Genomic DNA, 18281 nt, shown 5'->3' with positions numbered 1-18281 from the left:
TGACATCTTTGCTTTTCAACACTTTAAAGAGGTCCTTTGTAGCAGATTTACCCAATGCAATGTGTCTTTTGATTTCTTGACTGCTGCTTCCACGGCTGTTGATTGTGGATCCAAGTAAAATGAAGTCCTTGACAACTTCAATCTCTTCTCCATGTATCATGATGTTGCTCATTGGTCCAGTGGTGAGGATTTTTGTTTTCTTTATGTGGAGGTGCAATCCATACTGAAGGCTGTGGTCTTTCATCTTCATCTGTAAGTGCTTCAAGTCCTCTTCACTTTCAACAAGCAAGGTTGCATCATCTGCCATAACACAGGTTGTTAATGAGTCTTCCTCCAATCCTGATGCCCCATTCTTCTTCATATAGTCCAGCTTCTCAGATTATTTTCTCAGCATACAGATTGAATAGGTATGGTGAAAGGATACAACCCTGACACACACTTTTCCTGACTTTAAACCAACCAGTATCCCCTTGTTCTGTCCAAACTACTGCCCCTTGACATAAGTACAGATTCCTCATGAGCACTATTAAGTGTTCTGCAATTCCCATTCTTTGCAATGTTATCCATAATTTATTATGACCTACACAGTTGAATGCCTTTGCATAGTCAATAAAACACAGGTAAACATCATTCTGGTATTCTCTGCTTTCAGCCAGAATCCATCTGAGCTCAGCAATGATATCTCTGGTTCCAAGTCCTCTTCCGAATCAGGCCTCAATTTCCTGCAGTTCTCTGTCGATGTAATGCTGCAGCCACTTTTGAATGATCTTCAGCAAAATTTTGCTTGTGTGTGATGTTAATGATATTCGATAATTTCTGCATTTGGTTGGATGACCTTTCTTGGGAATAGGCTTAAATATGGATCTCTTGCAGTCAGTTGGTTAGGAAGCTGTCTTCCATATTTCTTGGCATAGACAAGTGAGCACTTCCAGCACTACAGCCTGGTTGTTGTTATTATTCGGGGCCATTGAGTCCATTCCGACTCAGCGACCCTACGTACAACAAAACAAAACACTGCCTGGTCCGGCACCATTATCACAATCATTGTTACATTTGCCAAGGAGTCTAACATGGCTACTGTGGGCCAGATTTTCCTTCCTTCCTTGTTATTCTTGTTCTGATCCAAAGCTATCTTCATTTAATTTCTTTTTTATTTTATATAATCCTAAAATCATTCTGAGTTTTTAGAAACATCTGAAAATCATGTTACATAAGAAACATGAAAAACTTAAGAGGTGGTTACCTTAGAAAAGACTACTTGGCAGCATAATTTCTCTCTTGAAGTACTTAAAAAAGGTTGTCATACGGAAAGAATTAGACTTAGACCCAGGAAGCCGAAATGAGCTACTGAGTGGAAGTCAGCAGAAGACATTTAAGCTCCGCATTGTACCCTTGTTATGGATTAAATTGTGTTCCCTGAAAAGCGCATTGAAGTCCTGGCCCCTGAATCTGTGCATGTGGTTTTGTTTGGAAATAGGATTTTTCTTCTGTTATATTAATGAGACCATATTAGAGAGTAGGGTGGGTCCTAAACCTGATCAATTCCGAGTTATAACAAGAGCAGAACAGACACAGAGACACACACGGGGAAAGACACCATTTGAAGACATACACCAGCAGATACGTGTACAGGCCAAGGAACTCCAAGGATTGCCGACAGCTGAAATAGAGGAGGAAGGACCTCCCCCTAAAGCCACACCCTGAATTCAGATTTCTAACCTCTTGAACTGTGAGAAAATTAATTTCTGCTCTTTAAAGTCACCCACTTGTGGTTTTGTTATTGTTGTTGTTGTTATGTGTCATGGATTGAATCATGTCTCCCCAAAAATGTGTGTATCAATTTGGCCGGGCCATGATTCCCAGTATTGTGTGGTTGTCCTCCATTTCGTGATTGTAATTTTATGTTAAAGAGGATTAGGGTGGGACTGTAACACGCTTACTAAGGTCACATCCCTGATCTAACGCAAAGGGAGTTTCCCTGGGGTGTGGCTTGTGCCACCTTTTATCTTACAAGACGTAAAAGGAAAGTGAAGCAAGCAGAGAGTGGGGACTTCATACCACCAAGAAAGAGCACCAGGAGCAGAGAGCATCCTTTTGACCCAGGGTTCCTGTGCGGAGAAAATTCTAGTCCAGGAGAAGATTGACGAGAATGACCTTCCTCCAGAGCCAACAGAGAGAGAAAGCCTTTCCCTGGAGCTGATACCCTTAATTTGGATGTTTAGCCTACTTCACTGGGAGGAAATAAATTTCTCTCTGTTAAAGCCATCCACTCTTGGTACTTCTGTTATAGCAGCACTAGATGACTAGGACATTACGGAAGTACTAGAAACTAAGACAACCCTTGAGGTAGGGAGTTACTCATCACAGGGGAACTTCATGTTGAGAACGGACTTTATTATATCAGTTACACAAATATCTACATCCTCGTGTTACATAAAATGATTATATATTACTCTTTTAAAGTTGCTTTTTCCACCCATTCTCACATTTTGTGAAAGAACATTATCCAAATTCTACATGCGCTTTGACATTAGTTTCTTCATCATTAAAATAACTTTTAAGCCATATAAGGAAACCCTGGTGGCGTAGTGGTTAAGTACTACGGCTGCTAACCAAAGGGTCGGCAGTTCAAATCTGCCAGGCGCTCCTTGGAAACTCTATGGGGCAGTTCTACCCTGTCCTATAGGGTCGCTATGAGTCGGAATCGACTCAACAGCACTGGGTTTTTTCTGGGAAGCCATATAATGTAGGGTTTACTCAATAATGTTTAAGTTTTAGAGATTTACCTTTATGACTATAAAATATTAGTCCAAAACATTCCAGCAGGGAAGATGCCTTTTTTATTGTGAGTCTAAAACTCTCTAACCCTTAAGCCCTCTGTTCCTATTGTAAGTGAGTTTTTTTATAAAGCGAGGGTTCTTTGAATCTCAACCATTAAAATACAGCAGGACAAAGTATATTTAATGGCTGACAGAATGGTCTCTAAGGAGCCTTGGTGGTGCAATGGTTAAGCACTCCGCTGCTAAACAAAACATTGGTGCTTCGAACACTCCCAGAAGCTCTGCCAGAGAAAGACAAGGTGACCTGCTTCTATAAACATTACAGTCTAGTAAACCCTATGGGGCAGCCCTACTCTCACATGGGGTCACTATGAGTCAGGATCAACTGAACGATATTCAGCAACAACAAGTGATCTTTGAGCAAGGTGAGACACAGAACTGCAGACACGGTGTGATCACAAATATGATGAAAAATATATATATACGTAAACCCCAAAACCCAGTGCCGTCGAGTCGATTCTGACTCATAGCGACCCTATAGGACAGTGTAGAACTGCCCCATAGAGTTTCCAAGGAGCACCTGGCGGATTGGAACTGCCAACCCTTTGGTTAGCAGCTGTAGCACTTAACCACTATGCCACCAGGGTTTCCAATATATGCAGACGTACATAAAAAGATGGGAAGAAATATACCAGAAGGCCAACAGTGACAATAATAAGACGTATGTGGCAATAATTATGGTTTTTACACATTTTTTTTTAATACTTTTTATATTTCAGAGTTTTCTACATAATTGTATAATCAGAGGGGGGAAAAAAGTTGTAAAAATAAATGGCTAAGTGGTAGTTACAGAGTACGGACAACTGTTGTGACTCCTGTGAAGTTTAGACCAGGGTCATAAACTGAGACACCTCCATGTAAAATAAATGATGGAAGTGGGCCAATTAAATGTAACAGGAAATGTGTGCCCAGTCAAAACAGAGCAGCCAATCACTGTCAGGTGAGGATGCAAGCCCAGTATTATGGAATGCTCCAATACTGGATATTTATGTAAATTATCATTTAAAAACAACAACAACAAAAAACAATGATGGCCAAATAAAATTCATGTTCCAGTTTGGCCTTGTTAGTGACTTTAAGCTGGATAGGGCTCTTCTCCAAACTGGTATTCAAACTTCTGACTTTTATTACTATACCCCAAGTTCCTCATCAATCTCCCAGGCTCTCTATAATTCTGTCTCAGCATTAGCACCTCAGTCAGTATTCTCCAAAGTTGTGCTCTACAGAACATGAGTCCTGTGAGGTGCTCTGTGAAATTAAAAAAAAAAGTGTTGGAGGGTTCATAGTTAAAGATATTTGAGAAACATCTTTTTTATTGTGAGTCTAAAACTTTGTAACCCTTAACCTCTCTGTTCCTATTGTAAGTAAGGAACCCTGCTTTTTATATTTCCCACCCAGAGATTCACAGTATGCATTAGCACTTTAAAGTCTCTGAGAAGTCCTGAAGCAAAGAAGGTAAGTAAACTTTGCTTAGCCCAGTTTTTCCCAAACTCATTTGGCCATGGGACACTTTGGGGGCATAAAGTGTATTAATATGTTTTTACTACAAAAGTACTAGACCATAGAACACAGCTTGAGTAACACAGATTCAGGTTATTTGGAGTTCTTGGTGGATAAAATAACCTAAACTGAATGGATGTCAAGTCTTTTTACCTGAATGAGTCGATGCTTGAGGTGTTGCAAAAGAATAAGCAGAGAGAGAGGTAGACAGAGAGAGCGATGTTGAGTGTGTGTATTCTAATAGGTCCATGTAGCACATAAGGACCCCTGGTGGTACAGTGGTTAAGCGCTTGGCCACTAGCAGAAAGTCAGTGGTTCGAACCCACCAGTTACTTCCTGGGAGAAAGATGTAGCAGTCTGCTTCTGTAAAGATTATAGCCTTGGAAACCCTATGGGGCAGTTCTACTCTGTCCCATAGTGTTGCTGTGAGTCAGAATGTATTTGATGGCAATGGGTTTGAGTTTTTTTTAGGCTCACTTATCTGCTCACCATATTTGCTAATAATAATGGGTTTGGCGGGTTTTTTTTAATTAATATAATTATTTATTATTTTTAATAGCTAACATTTATTGAGTGATGTGCTATGCACTGTGCTAAATGGATTATTTCTTCACAACAACCATATGAGGAAGATATTATTATTGTTCCCATTTTTATAGATGAGGAATTAGGGCTTGAAGAGGTTATTACATGACTTGCCCTACAGTAAAAAGTTGGCAACGGGAGAGCCATGCTAAAACCTGGGTAGTCAAACTTGAATGTCCGCCCTAGTAACTGCTGCATTCTGCTACCTTAAATTCCCAACTCTTCAAACTTGAACAGAAAGTGACTTAGGAAATTCACCCATGCCTCCATTATGCAGAAACTAAGATCCATCTGAGGTCAAATAGACAGATGAAGAACTGGAAGTAAAGGGAAGAGAGGAAAAAAGAAAAGGGGAAAGGGGAGAGAGACCCAGAGGGAGGGAGGAGGATGAGATCAAGACTTCAGTATTGGTCATGTTCAGACGGAAAAGCCTATTAACAATTCATGAGGATGGTCAAGAAGGCAGTTCAGTCTTCAAGCCTGGAAATCAGGTGCAAGTTTGGGCCTGGAGATACAGGCTTACGGCATATCCTACCCTGGGTGTCTACACTGCCAGCAATCCTGGAGCCATCCCAGACACTGCCTGTCCTTCATCCCTCACATCCTACCAAACCTCCAAGTCCTACAGATCCTACCTCCACATGCCTCTGTGGCAAGACCACTTCTCTCCACCCCTTTGCCACCACTCTAAGCAGGGCCACCATCATCCCCCCCATGGATACTATAACAGCCTTCGACTTGGTCTTAGTGACTCCAGTCTTGCTGCTTCTAATCCATCCTTCACACTGTAGATAGATGTTGTTGTTAGATCCCATTAAGTTGGTTCTGTTTCATAGTGACCCTAGGTACCACAGAACAAAACACTGCTTGGTCTTGTGCCATGCTCACAGTCATTGTTATGCTTGAGCCCATTGTTGCTGTCACTGTGTCAATCCATCTCATTAAGAGCCTTCCTCTTTTCTACTGACCATCTACCAAGCATGATGTCCTTCTCCAGGGACTGAACCCTCCTGACAACATGTCCAAAGTATGTAAGATCCAGTCTCGCCATCCTTGCTTCTAAGAAGCATTCTGGCTGTACTTCGTCCAAGACAGATTTGTTCATTCTTTTGGCAGTCCATTCAATATTCATCAACACAATTCAAAGGTGTCAATTCTTCTTCAGTCTTCTTTATGCATTGTCCAGCTTTTGACTGTATATGATGTGATTGAAAATACCATGGCCTGGGTAAGGCACACCTTAGTCTTCAAGGTGATGTCTTTGCTTTTCAATATTTTAAAGAGGTACTTTGCAGCAGATTTGCCCAATGCAATGCATCTTTTGATTTCTTGACTGCTGCTTCCATGGGTGTTGATTTTGGATCCAAGTAAAATGAAACCCTTGACAACGTCAATCTTTCCTCCGTTTATCATGATGTTGCTTATTGGTCCAGTTGTGAGGATTTTTGTTTTATCTTCAGGTGTAGTCCATACTGAAGGCTGTGGTCTTTGATCTTCATCAGTAAGTGCTTCAAGTTCTCTTCACTTTCAGCAAGCAAGGTTGTGTAATCTGCATAACGAAGGTTGTTAATGAGTTTTCCATCAATCCTGATTCCCTGTTCATCTTCAGATAGTCCAGCTTCTCAGATTATTTTCTCAGTATACAGATTGAATAGGTATGGTGAAAGGATACAACCTGGCTCACACCTTTCCTGACTTTAAACCACACAGTATCCCCTTGTTCTGGCCAAACAACTGTCCTTTGATCTATGTACAGGTTCTATGTATGTAGATAGGTAGGTAGGTAAGTGGGTGGGTGGATGGATAGATGGATGGATGGATGGATAGACTGACCGAAAGGCTGATAGAAAGATTGATCGATAGATGAGTGAGAGAGAGAGATAAAGAAAGCTGCTGCTGAGTTAACTCTGACTCGTGGTGACCTTGTGTACAACAGAAAGAAGTGTTGCCTGGTCCTACAACATCGACATGACTGCTGGCATGCTTGAGTCCATCGTTTCAGCTATTGAACCAGTCCATCTCACTGACGGTCCCCTTGCAGACCTTCTACTTCACCCAAATATATTGTCCTCCTCAACTGATTGATCCCTTCTGATGATGTGACCAAAGCAAGCAAGTCAGACAATGTTCTGCTATTACCCATAAGGTTTTCATTAGCTAGTTTTCAGAAGTAGATCACCAGGCCTTTCTTCCTAGTCTGTCTTAGTCTGGAAGTTCTGCTGAAACCTACCATAGGTGACCCTGTTGGTATTCGAAGTTCCAGTGGCATAGCTTCCAGCATCACAGCAACACATAAGTCACCACAATATGGCAAGCTGACAGATGGGTGATGGCTCCACGCTATAGTGGGGAAAAATCCAACTACATGCTCTTCCTGCTTAAATACCCTTCCATGACTTTCCTTTGTTCTAATGATACCACTCGAGGCTTACCAAGGCCCACATTGGCCCCCATTTGTACCCTCCATCCCTGTCCCACAACTTGTAGTCCCCTGAGGGTACCATGTTCTCTTCCTTGTCCCAGTTTTGGAGTGCTTTCTTTTCCTCCCCCCTTTCACTCCATTAATTCCCGTATGGGCTTCACTTCTTCCCTTGGAGACCCCTTCCTGACCCCACCTCTGGGAAAGTCTCCTCCAGTGGTCCCCATAGCACCTTATACTTACCATCATGAAAGCATTGCATCATAATTGCCTTCATTCATCTGTCTCCTCAACAGAGCAGGCACAACTTGAGGGCAGGGCTGCATCTTTGCATACCCACTGCCTGACACATAGTAGGTAGACAAGAAATAATTTTGGAATGAATTAATGAACGAGTAGGCAACTTATTCTAATTTATGGCCTTCCTTTAGATTGCTATCATACTGACTTTAATTTGCAATTATTGTTTTATTAAGCAGCATTAGTTGCGTGCCTGCAGTGTAAGTGCCACCTGTGTATCTCAGTAAAGATCACCTATGCCCAGCCTTCTCAGAACATTCTATCTAAGAGATTCCTACCAAACTTTGTATATATGTTTTTGGCTCATGTTACCTGGTTCCGGAGTGGGGGGAATCTTTCCATGTGTGATCATTAAGGCTGTATGTGAACTTGGTTAGGCCATGATTCTCAGTGGTTTGGCAGTTATGATGTAGTTTGGCAGTCATATGATGATGTGATCACTTCATGAGACTTGATATAAAATGATCAACTCCATGATAGGATCTGTTGTGAGGAACCAATTAGCTGAAACGGAATTCCCTTGGGGGTGTGGCCTGCATCCAATATAAATGGACATTCTGGCAATGCTCATGGGCTTTTGCTCTCTCTGGAATCTCAGCTGGTTTCTGTTTGTCTGACCTCCAGTTCTTAGGACTTGAGCTAGGAGCTTACCTCCCGTCTTGCCTACTGATCTTAGGATCTGTCTATCTTCACAGCCTCTGAGTAAGAGCCCTGCTGTCTGACCTGCTGATCGTGGGTTCACCAGCCCCTGTGGCTATATGAATCAAGAGAAGACTCCAGCCTGACCCACGGACTTGGAACATCCCAGCCTCTACAACCATATGAGTCATTTCCTTAATATATTTCTCTCTCTATATATATATATATATACTTATATAAACAGAAATTCTCACAACTTGACCAATATGCAACATCTTGATAAACGGAGAGAAGACTGACGTTGTCAAAGATTTCATTTTACTTGGATCCACAACCAATAGCCATGGAAGCAGCAGTCAGGAAATCAAAAGGTGCATTGCATTGTGCAAATCTGCTGCAAAGTACCTCTTTAAAGGGTTGAAAAGCAAAGGCGTCACCTTGAAAGCTAAAGTGCACCTGACCCTAGCCACAGTGTCTTCAATTTCCTCATATGCATGCGAAAGCTGGGTGATGAATAATGAAGTCCAAAGAAGAACTGACGCCTTTGAATTGTGGTGTTGGTGAAGAGTATTGAATATACCACAGACTGCCAAAAGAACGAACAGATCTGTCTTGGAAGAAGTACAACCAGAATGCTCCTTAGAAGCAAGAAGCAAGAAACATACTTTAGACATGTTATCAGGAAGGATCAGTCCCTGGAGAAGGGCATCATGCATGGTAAAGTAGAGGGTCAGCAAAAAAGAGGAACACCCTCAATAAGATGGATTGACACAGTGGCTGCAACAATGGACTCAAGCATAACAACAATTGTGAGGATGGCACAGGACCGGGCACTGTTTGGTTCTGCTATACATATTATAGGGTTGCTATAAGTCAGAACCAATTCAATGGCGCCTCACAACAACAACAACAACATATATATTTATACATTTTATTGGTTTTCCTTCTCTAGAGAAGTCAGTCTAAGATACCATGTTCAAATTTTGGGCTCTTCGCTTCTAGATGGGCTGCATCATGAGCGTACGTTGTCTGATGCCAGAAAGAGGGGAAACTGGCTTCGTCATTCTTGTGAAATGTATTCGTGGAAAGCCAATTCCACAGCCAAGAAGACAAGGAGGGTGTTGTCTCTTTCCATTTGGGGGCAGTTTTTACAAAGGAACCTGAAAACAAACCCCATTTGACAGCCTCACCTGGCAGTGCTAGATGTTTCACACTGGGTCCAAACACCATTGCCTCAAATACCCTTGTTTTGGAAAGCCTGGTCACTGGGGAAAAGGATTAGGTTTGCCATACAAAATATAGACTGCCCAGTAAAATCTGAATTCAGATAAAGTACAAATACATTTTAGTATAAGCATCATTTTTTAACAAATATAGCATGTCCGTATAAATAATGGGTACACACATATAATAAGTGGAAATGATGAAATTATGTAAAAAAGTTCTGTCATAGTGTGCCCATGCATGTACTAAACACGTCTTGTGACAGTTCCAGAAGTGAATTTTGGCTTCTTTCACCCTCATTCAATAAAATGTTACTCATTCATCAAAAATGTTACTTTTGATCATATTTGTATAATAAATGCATAAGCCATGGTCAAGAAATCTTGGATTGAGTTCGGTAGTACGCTGGTAATCAGAAAATAAACGTTTGAAATTGTGCATTAATTTAAATTATATCCGCATCACTTTTAAGTCATCATTCAGAGCCTTGAACCTACTGAAGCCTGTCCATAAATCACGTGCTACATTGGAAGTGTAAACAAAACGAAACCTGAACTGGCATAAATGACATAGAGTAGCTATCAACAGGAATCTCCATTCAATCTGCATTGACGTAATTATCACAAGTCTTCTGACTCCGACTTTTAAATGGAGGAGTAAACAAAGCAGAACTATCACAGGATTTCCCCTGGTTCAAGAGCTGAATGAGAAAAGCTTATTAGATCATCTTAAGTGAAACCATTAAGCTAGGTTAAAAAAGAAAAAAAAAAAAAAATCACTGTCCAGTCAATTCTGACTCACAGCAACCCTATAGGACAGAGTAAAATTGCCCCATAGGATTTCAAAGGAGCAGCTGGTGGATCCAAACTGCCGACCTTTTGGTTAGCAGCCTGAGCTCTTAACCATTTCGTCACCAGGGCTCCATTTTCGGTCTGCTTATTTTATAGTCTAATTATGTCTTATTAGCGCTAATGTCTTCCATCGCTGATCATAAGTCCCCTTAGTCAAATGCTTGCGAGCATATAAAAAGACCTTTGCTCTTTGCACGCCTCACGTTTGAATTTTGTGATCTCTTTAGTGGTTAAGAGCTCAGATGTTAACCAAAAGGTCAGCAGTTTGAATCTACCAACCACTCCTTAGAAGCCTTATGGGGCAGTTCTACTCTGTCCTACAGGGTCGCTGTGAGTCAGGAATCGATTTGACTGCAACGGGTTTGTTTTTTGGGGGGGGAACCAAACAGTTATCAATTATATTGTGCACATTTTTCAGTTTATGAATTTAAGCCTTAGAACCCTTTAGGATCATGGCAAGACTTAAACGCAAGTCCTACACCACCGACTTCAAGCTGAAAGTCTTTTCGAGGGTGGAAGAAACAAGCAACAAAACAGCATGGAGAGAGTTCAAAGTTGAAGAGTCATCATTTCCCGAATGGAGAAAGGAGAAAAAGGAGGTGGAGAAAATGAATCCATGAAAACACGCATATCATGGGCCCAAAGCAAAATGGCCTGAGTTAGACAATGACTTTAAAAAGTGGATTATTTCTCGAGGGGAACAAAATCGAGCTGTCTATATTGTCACAATTCAGATCAAAGCAAAGCTTTCAGCAAATAAAAGAATCCCAGATTTCAAGGTGGGTTTCACCTGGATTTCTAAATTCATGAAAAGGAATGGTCTTTCTGTAACAATGAGAACCACTGATGATGATAATGAATGATTAAACAAAAGTGACCTATTTTAAGATGAAAACAGTTTCTTCTGGTGACTTTTATTTCTTGATTTCAAATATATTGATTATCAAAAATTGTTTCAGTTTAAGACTTATGAAAGCAATTGAATATATAAACAACATCTTGTTCCTGTAATTTTAGGCCTAGGATAATTTCTTACTTACTAATTTCTACCTCTTTGTGCACTCATACTCTCTGGTTTCAACATGGCGTCCCATTTCCATCGCCGAGCCCGTTTAGTTCACCATTGGTTGCACTTGGTTTAGGATTAATACCTACCTTAAATGAAGTTTCCATGAGATCAGATTTATCCGGATAACATTAAATCTGTTGGCTAAGAAAAAAAAAAAAAAATTGAAATTGAAGTCAGCAACATGTAAAAAATATTGGTATAACGCACTTATGAAAATAACACGTGGGGGTTGTGAGGTTGGCAAAAAAGTATAACGCCCGTGTTATTTGAGTAAAAACACAGTAATCAACTTACTGAATTGCTTATAAACTGGACAGAGTTTTATCAGGATCTGTTAGTTACGACCCAGGCAAAGCATTCACATCTCTTAAACCAAACCCGTTGCCATCAAGTTGATTTCAACTCATGGCGACCCCTTGTGTTACAGGGTAGAACTGCTTCATAGAGCTTTTGTATTAAACTGAAATGTATGAAATTGCTGTTATTCAGTTGTTCCTGATCTACGAAAGTGGTAATTTCATATGGTTCAGCCTTAGCACTTGCCCCTCTCCTGCCTCAAGCTTGCTTCACAACGTTAATTTCCTCTTTGATGCTTCTTTTTTACTTATTTTTCTTAATCCATCTCATTTTGTCTATTTGTAAACTACCTTCAGTCTTTTGTGGAGTAACACACAGAAATTAAAGTCACCTATTTCCCATTCCTACAGATAACTACTATGCACATTTTTATGTTTTTCTCTGCATATTTATATACATTGCTAAGCAAGGTTGAAGCAGCCTATGGTTATGTCAGTCTGTGTTCTGTTCCTTTAGCGTTTCTCCATTTGAACCTGGTTCTTTGAGTCAACCTCTAGTGCTTTCCTATGACTATGCAACACATCATTTGAATTTCTTAAATTCTGACTGAATATCAGGGGGTAGATCACCATCAGTGGGCTTGACTGAACAATTTTTTTTTTTTATTGTACTTTAGATGAAGGTTTACAAAACAAGCTAGTTTCTCATCAAACAGTGCACACATTGTTCTATGATGCCGGTTAACAACATCACAACAGGTCAACACTCTCCCTTCTCAACCCTGGGTTCCCTATTACCAGCTTTCCTGTTCCCTCCTGCCTTCCAGTCCCTGCCCCAAGGCTGGTGCAGCCCTTTAGTCTTGTTTTGTTCCATGGGCCTGTTCAATCTTTGGCTGAAGGGTGAACCTCAGAAGTGACCTCATTACTGAGCTGAAAGGGTGTCTGGGGGCCATACTCTCAGGGTTTCTCCAGTCTCTGTCAGGCCAGCAAGTCTGGTATTTGTTTTTGAATTAGAATTTTGTTCTACGTTTTTCCCCAGCTCTGTTTGGGACCCTCTATTGTGACCTCTGTCAGAGCAGTCAGTGGTGGTAGCCAGGCATCATCTAGCTTCAGTGGACTCAGTCTGGTGGAGGCCATGGTAGATGTGATCCATTTGTCCTTTGGGCTAATCTTTCCCTTGTTTGAGTGAACAATTTTACAATCATCAACACAGCATAGAGTCTTCAAGAAGCTCCAATGACTGTAAAAGTTCATGATGGTTTTCGTCAGGTATTATTTTTGGAGCCACTTGTGCAGGCTTTTATGATGCAATCCATTTGATACCCCCTTTTGACACCAGGCTCCAGGCCCACTGACCCTCAGGGGAGGGTACCTGAGCGAGTAGACCCAGAATGCAGCTGCCTGCCCTCCAGGTCTGGCCTTAGCAGCTGGGAGCCAAGCAGGCAGCCTTTGCCACCCTGGCTCCTTTCTTGCTTCAGTGACTGGCAGCTTTTTCTGCTGGGGAATTTGGAATGAGCAGGGCAAGGCCAGGACTTTCCCCATCAGAATGAATCCCTTGAATTTCCCAGGCCCGGTGACCCAAAGGGTGTGGCACTGAACGGAAGAAGACAAAAGAGAGCCTGGGGTCCTGGGTACCCTTCTTGTTTCAGCACAATCGTGTCCCGGGGAAGAGAGTCATCTTACCCTTCTCTGCAGCCGTTTTCTGCCACTTCTTTGTACGTGAGTGATTAGATGCACCAGAGAGCCCAGAGGACAGACCGTGTGTGCTGGTAGAAAGAGTACTGGGCCAGGATCTGAACACCTGAGAATGTATTCAGTGGGAGGATGAAAACTGGCGGCCTGTAGACCTAAATCAAGGAGGCTGGGCGGTGCAAGCAACTTGCAACTGGCTACTAACCCGAAGGTTGGCAGTTTGAGCCCATTCAGTGGCTACTCAGAAGAGAGTCCTGGTGAACTGCTTGCCTAAAGATTGTCGTTGTTAGCTGCTGTCACAGCCACCCCACATGACCAAGCAGAATTGTCCCATAAAATGTCTTAAACATTTTATTGTGCTTTAGGTGAAAGTTTACACAGTAAATTAATTTTCCCATCAATATTTCATACAAAAATTGTTCTGTGACATTAGTTGCAAACCCCACAATGTGTCGGTACTCTCCCCATTTCCTCCCCGGGCTCCTCATTTTCATTTGTCACATTTCCCTACCCCTCCCTGCCTTCTCATCTTTGCTTTTGGGCGAATGTCCTTTTGGTCTCTGTGCAGTTGATTATTCTAAGGAACGCATTCCTCACAGGTGTTATTATTTATTGTATAGGTCAGACTATTCTTTGACTGAGAGGTGATCTCTGTGAGTGTCTTCAGCTTCCAGTTAGAAGGTTTTCTTAGGGCAATAGTCTTGTGGGTTCCTCAAGTCTCTATCAAACCAGTAAGTCCAGTCTTTTTTTTTATGAATTTGAGTTTTGTTGTACATTTGTTGCCCATTCAAATTGGGACCTTCTATTGCAATCCAGGTCAGAGTGGTCGGTAGTGGTAGCCAGGAACCATCTAGTTCTTCTGGTCTCAGATTAGATGAGGCTGTGGTTCATGTGGGCCATTAGTCCCTTGGACTAATTGCTTTCTTGAGTCTTTGAATTTCTTCATTCTCCTTTGTTCCAGACAGGAAGAGGCCAATAGTTGCATTGAAGATGGCTGTTCATGAGGTTTTAAGACCCTGGATACTACCCACCAGACTAGGATGCAAAACATTATCTTTATGAGCTGTGTTATGCCAATTGACCTAGATGAATTCCGAGACTATGGTCCTTAGCCTTCAAGCCCAATAGCTCAGTCCCACAAGGTGTTTGGTTATGTCCAAGAAATCTCCATAACTGTGCCCCTGTGATGGTTAGAGTTGTGTGTCAATTTGGCTGTGCCGTGATTCTCAGTGGTTTGGCAGTTATGATGTAGTTTGGCAGTTATCTAATGATGTGATCAATTTCATGATGAGATCTGCCATGAGCAGCCAGTCAGTTGAAAGGGACATTCCTTGGGCATGTGGCCTGCCTTAAGTATGTAAATGAATGTTCCAGCAAGGCTTTTGCTGCGCATCCCACATTGAGCTCGTCATCAGGTACCTGACCTCTGGTTCTTGGGACTTCAGCTAGCAGCTTACTTACAGTCTTGGGATGCATCAGCCTCTACAGCGTGTGAGCCAGTGGCCTGCCATCTGACCTGCCAGTCTTGGGTTCATCAGCCCCTGCAGCTACTTCAGTCAGGAGAAGCCTCCAGCCTGATGTCTGGCCCACGAATTTCGGGCGTGCCAGCTTCTTTCACTGCCTGAGCCACTTCCTTGAGATTAATCTCTCTCTCTCTCTCTCCTTCTCCCTCTCTCTCTCTTTCTCCCTCTCTCTCTCTACATATATGTGTGTGTGTGTGTGTGTGTGTGTGTGTGTATGGGTGTTGAAAGTGAAGAGGACTTGAAGCACTTGCTGATGAAATCAAAGGCCACAGTCTTCAGTATGGATTATGCCTCAACATAAAGAAAACAAAAATCCTCACAACTGGAGCAATAAGCAACATCATGATAAACAGAGAAAAGATTGAAGTTGTCAAGGACTTCGTTTTACTTGGATCCACAATCAACAGCCATGGAAGCATCAGTCAAGAAATCAAAAGACGCATTGCATTGGGCAAATCTGCGGCAAGGGACCTCTTTAAAGTGTTGAAGAGCAAAGATGTCACCTCGAAGACTAAGGTATGCGTGTACCGAGCCATGGTATTTTCAATTGCGTCATATGCATTTGAAAGCTGGACAACGAATAAGGAAGACTGAAGAAGAAATGAAGCCTTTGAATTGTGGTGTTGGCAAAGAATATTAACTATACCACGGACTGCCAAAAGAACGAACAAAGCTGTCTTGGAGGAAGTACAACCAGAATGCTCCTTAGAAGCAAGGATGGTGAGATTGCATCTTACATACTTTGGACATGTTGTCAGAAGGGATCAGTCCCTGGAGAAGGACATCCTGCTTGGTAAAGTGGAGCGTCAGCAGAAAAGTGGAAGATGTTCAGCTAGAGGGACTGACACAGTGGGCTCAACAATGGGCTCAAGTATAACAACGATTGCCAGCACGGCAGTGTTTTGTTCTGTAGTACATAGGGTCTCTATGAGTCAGGACTGACTCGACAGCACCTGACAACAACAGCAAATATATATATATACGTATATATATATGTATTTATGTATGTATCTGACTGGTTTTGTTTCTCTAGAGAACCCAGCCTAAGACAATCCTTTTGTACTTTATTATATATATGAATATACGTACTGAACTTACAAACATGTATGTAGAAATTACCACAGCCATACCTATATAAGCAATGTGGGTGTATTCCCATACGACTTCCCTTACCTATTTAACATACATGTATCCTCTTGAAAATTATTGTTTGTTCTTACTGTTGTTGCAGACTTGTATATGTTATAGTATTTACCCTGGTTGTCCTTTATTCCTGTGTCCTGTGTCGCTCTCAGTGTCTTCTTTCGTCTCAGTCCCATTGTAATGACTTCCCTGTATAGTGTATTGTCTTTCCCTTCACCAATATAATCATGTATCTACTATCTAGTTCCAACACTTAATCTGTCAGTTTGTTGTAACGTGGTGGATTGTGTGTTGCCAGTGGCATTTCAAATACCAGCATGGGCACCCATGGCGGACAAATTTCAGCAGAACTTCCAGACTAAGACAGGCTAGGAAGAAGGACCTGACAATCAATTTCTAAAAAATTTGACCAGTAAAAACGTTATAAATAGCAGTGGAACACTGTCTGATATAGTGTCGGAAGATGAGCCCTTCAGGTCGGAAGTCACTCAAAGTATGACTGAGGAAAAGCTGCCTCCTCAAAGTAGAGTCAACCTTAATAACGTGGATGGAGTAAAGCTTTTGGGACCGTCATCTGCTGATGTGGCTTGAATCAAAACGAGAAGAAGCAGCTGCATACATCCATTAATAATTGGAACATGGAATTTATGAAGTATGAATCTAGGAAAATAGGAAATCATCAAAAATTAAATAGACCACATAAAGATCAATATCCTAGGTATTTGTGAGCTGAAATGGACTGGTATTGGCCATTTTGAATTGGATAATCATATGACCTACTTTGCTGAGAATGACAACTTGAAGAAGAATGGCATCGCATTCACCATCAAAAAAGAACATTTCAAGATCTATCCTGAAGTACAGTGCTGTCAGTGACAGGATAATTTTCATACACCTACAAGGAAGACCAGTTAATATGACTATTATTCAAACTTACACACCAACTACTAATGCAAAAGATGAAGAAATTGAAGATTTTTACCAACTTCTGCAGTCTGAAATTGATCAAACATGTAATCAAGATGCACTGATAATTAGTGGAGATTGAAATGTGAAAGTTGGAAACAAAGAAGGACAAATAGTTGGAAAATATGGCCTTGGTGATAGAAACGTTGCCAGAGATCACATGATAGAGCTCTGCAAGACCAACAACTTACTCATTGTAAGTACCTTTTTTCAACAACTTAAACAGTGACTACACACGTAGACCTCAAAGAATGGAATACGCAGGAATCAAATCAACTACATCTGTGGAAAGAGACAATGGAAAGGCTAAATATCATCAGTCAGAACAAGGCCAGTGGCCGACTCTGAAACAGACCTTCAATTGTTCATATGCAAGTTCGAGTTGAAGATGAAGAAAATCAAAACAAGTTCACGAGAGTCAAAGTAAGACTTTGAGTATATCCCACCAAAATTTGGAGACCATCTTAAGAGTAGGTTTGACTCATTAAACACTAATGACCGAAGACCAAACAAGTTATGAGACGACATCAAGGACATCATACATGAAGAAAGCAAAAGGTCATTAAAAAGACAGGAAAGACCAAAAAGAATGTAAGGCGAGACTCTGAAATTTGGTCTTAAATGTAGAGTAGCTAGAGCAAATGGAAGAAATAATCATGTAAAAGAACTGATTTCAAGAGAAGATTTCAAAGGGCAGCTCCAGAAGACAAAGTCAAGTATTACAACGAAATGGGCAAAGACCTGGAGTTAGAAAATCAAAAGAGAAGAACACACTCAGCATTTCTCAAGCTGAAAGAACTGAAGAAAAAATTCAAGCCTCGAGTTGCAATATGGAAGGATTCCATGGGCAAAAAATTGAGACACAGGAAGCATCAAAAGAACACGGAAGGAATATACAGAGTACTGTACCAAAAAGAATTGGTCAGTGTTAAACCATTTCAGGAGGTTATATATAATCAAGAGCTGATGGTACTGAGGAAGAAGTCCAAGTTGCACTGAAGGCGTTGGTGAAAAACAAGATGCCAGGAATTGACAGGATATCAACTGAGGGGATGTTTCAACAAATGGATGCAACACTGAAAGTGCACACGGGTCTATGCCAAGAAATTTGGAAGACAGCTACCTGGCCAGCCAGCTGAAAGAGATCCATATTCATGGCCATTGCAAAGAAAGGTGATTCTATGGAAAGCAGAAATTATCAAACAATATAATTAATATCACACAGAAATGAAAT

General features: G+C 41.3%; 1 protein-coding gene across 1 annotated transcript in view; it reads right to left on the bottom strand.

Annotated features, from left to right (window-relative positions):
* The window catches only part of LOC126077247 (sodium-dependent phosphate transport protein 2B-like), a 57847-nt gene extending 46283 nt beyond the window's left edge, over positions 1-11564 (bottom strand). The window contains exon 1 of the mRNA XM_049886398.1: positions 11514-11564. The gene's annotated coding sequence lies outside the window, so the exon portion shown is untranslated. The remainder of the gene's footprint in view (positions 1-11513) is intronic.
* Between the last annotated feature and the right edge of the window lie 6717 nt (positions 11565-18281).

The sequence above is a fragment of the Elephas maximus genome, chromosome 5 (assembly GCF_024166365.1).
Source record: "Elephas maximus indicus isolate mEleMax1 chromosome 5, mEleMax1 primary haplotype, whole genome shotgun sequence".
NCBI classification, from domain to species: domain Eukaryota; kingdom Metazoa; phylum Chordata; class Mammalia; order Proboscidea; family Elephantidae; genus Elephas; species Elephas maximus.
Note: the sequence above shows the minus strand (reverse complement) of the source record. Positions and strands in the feature narration are given on the sequence as shown.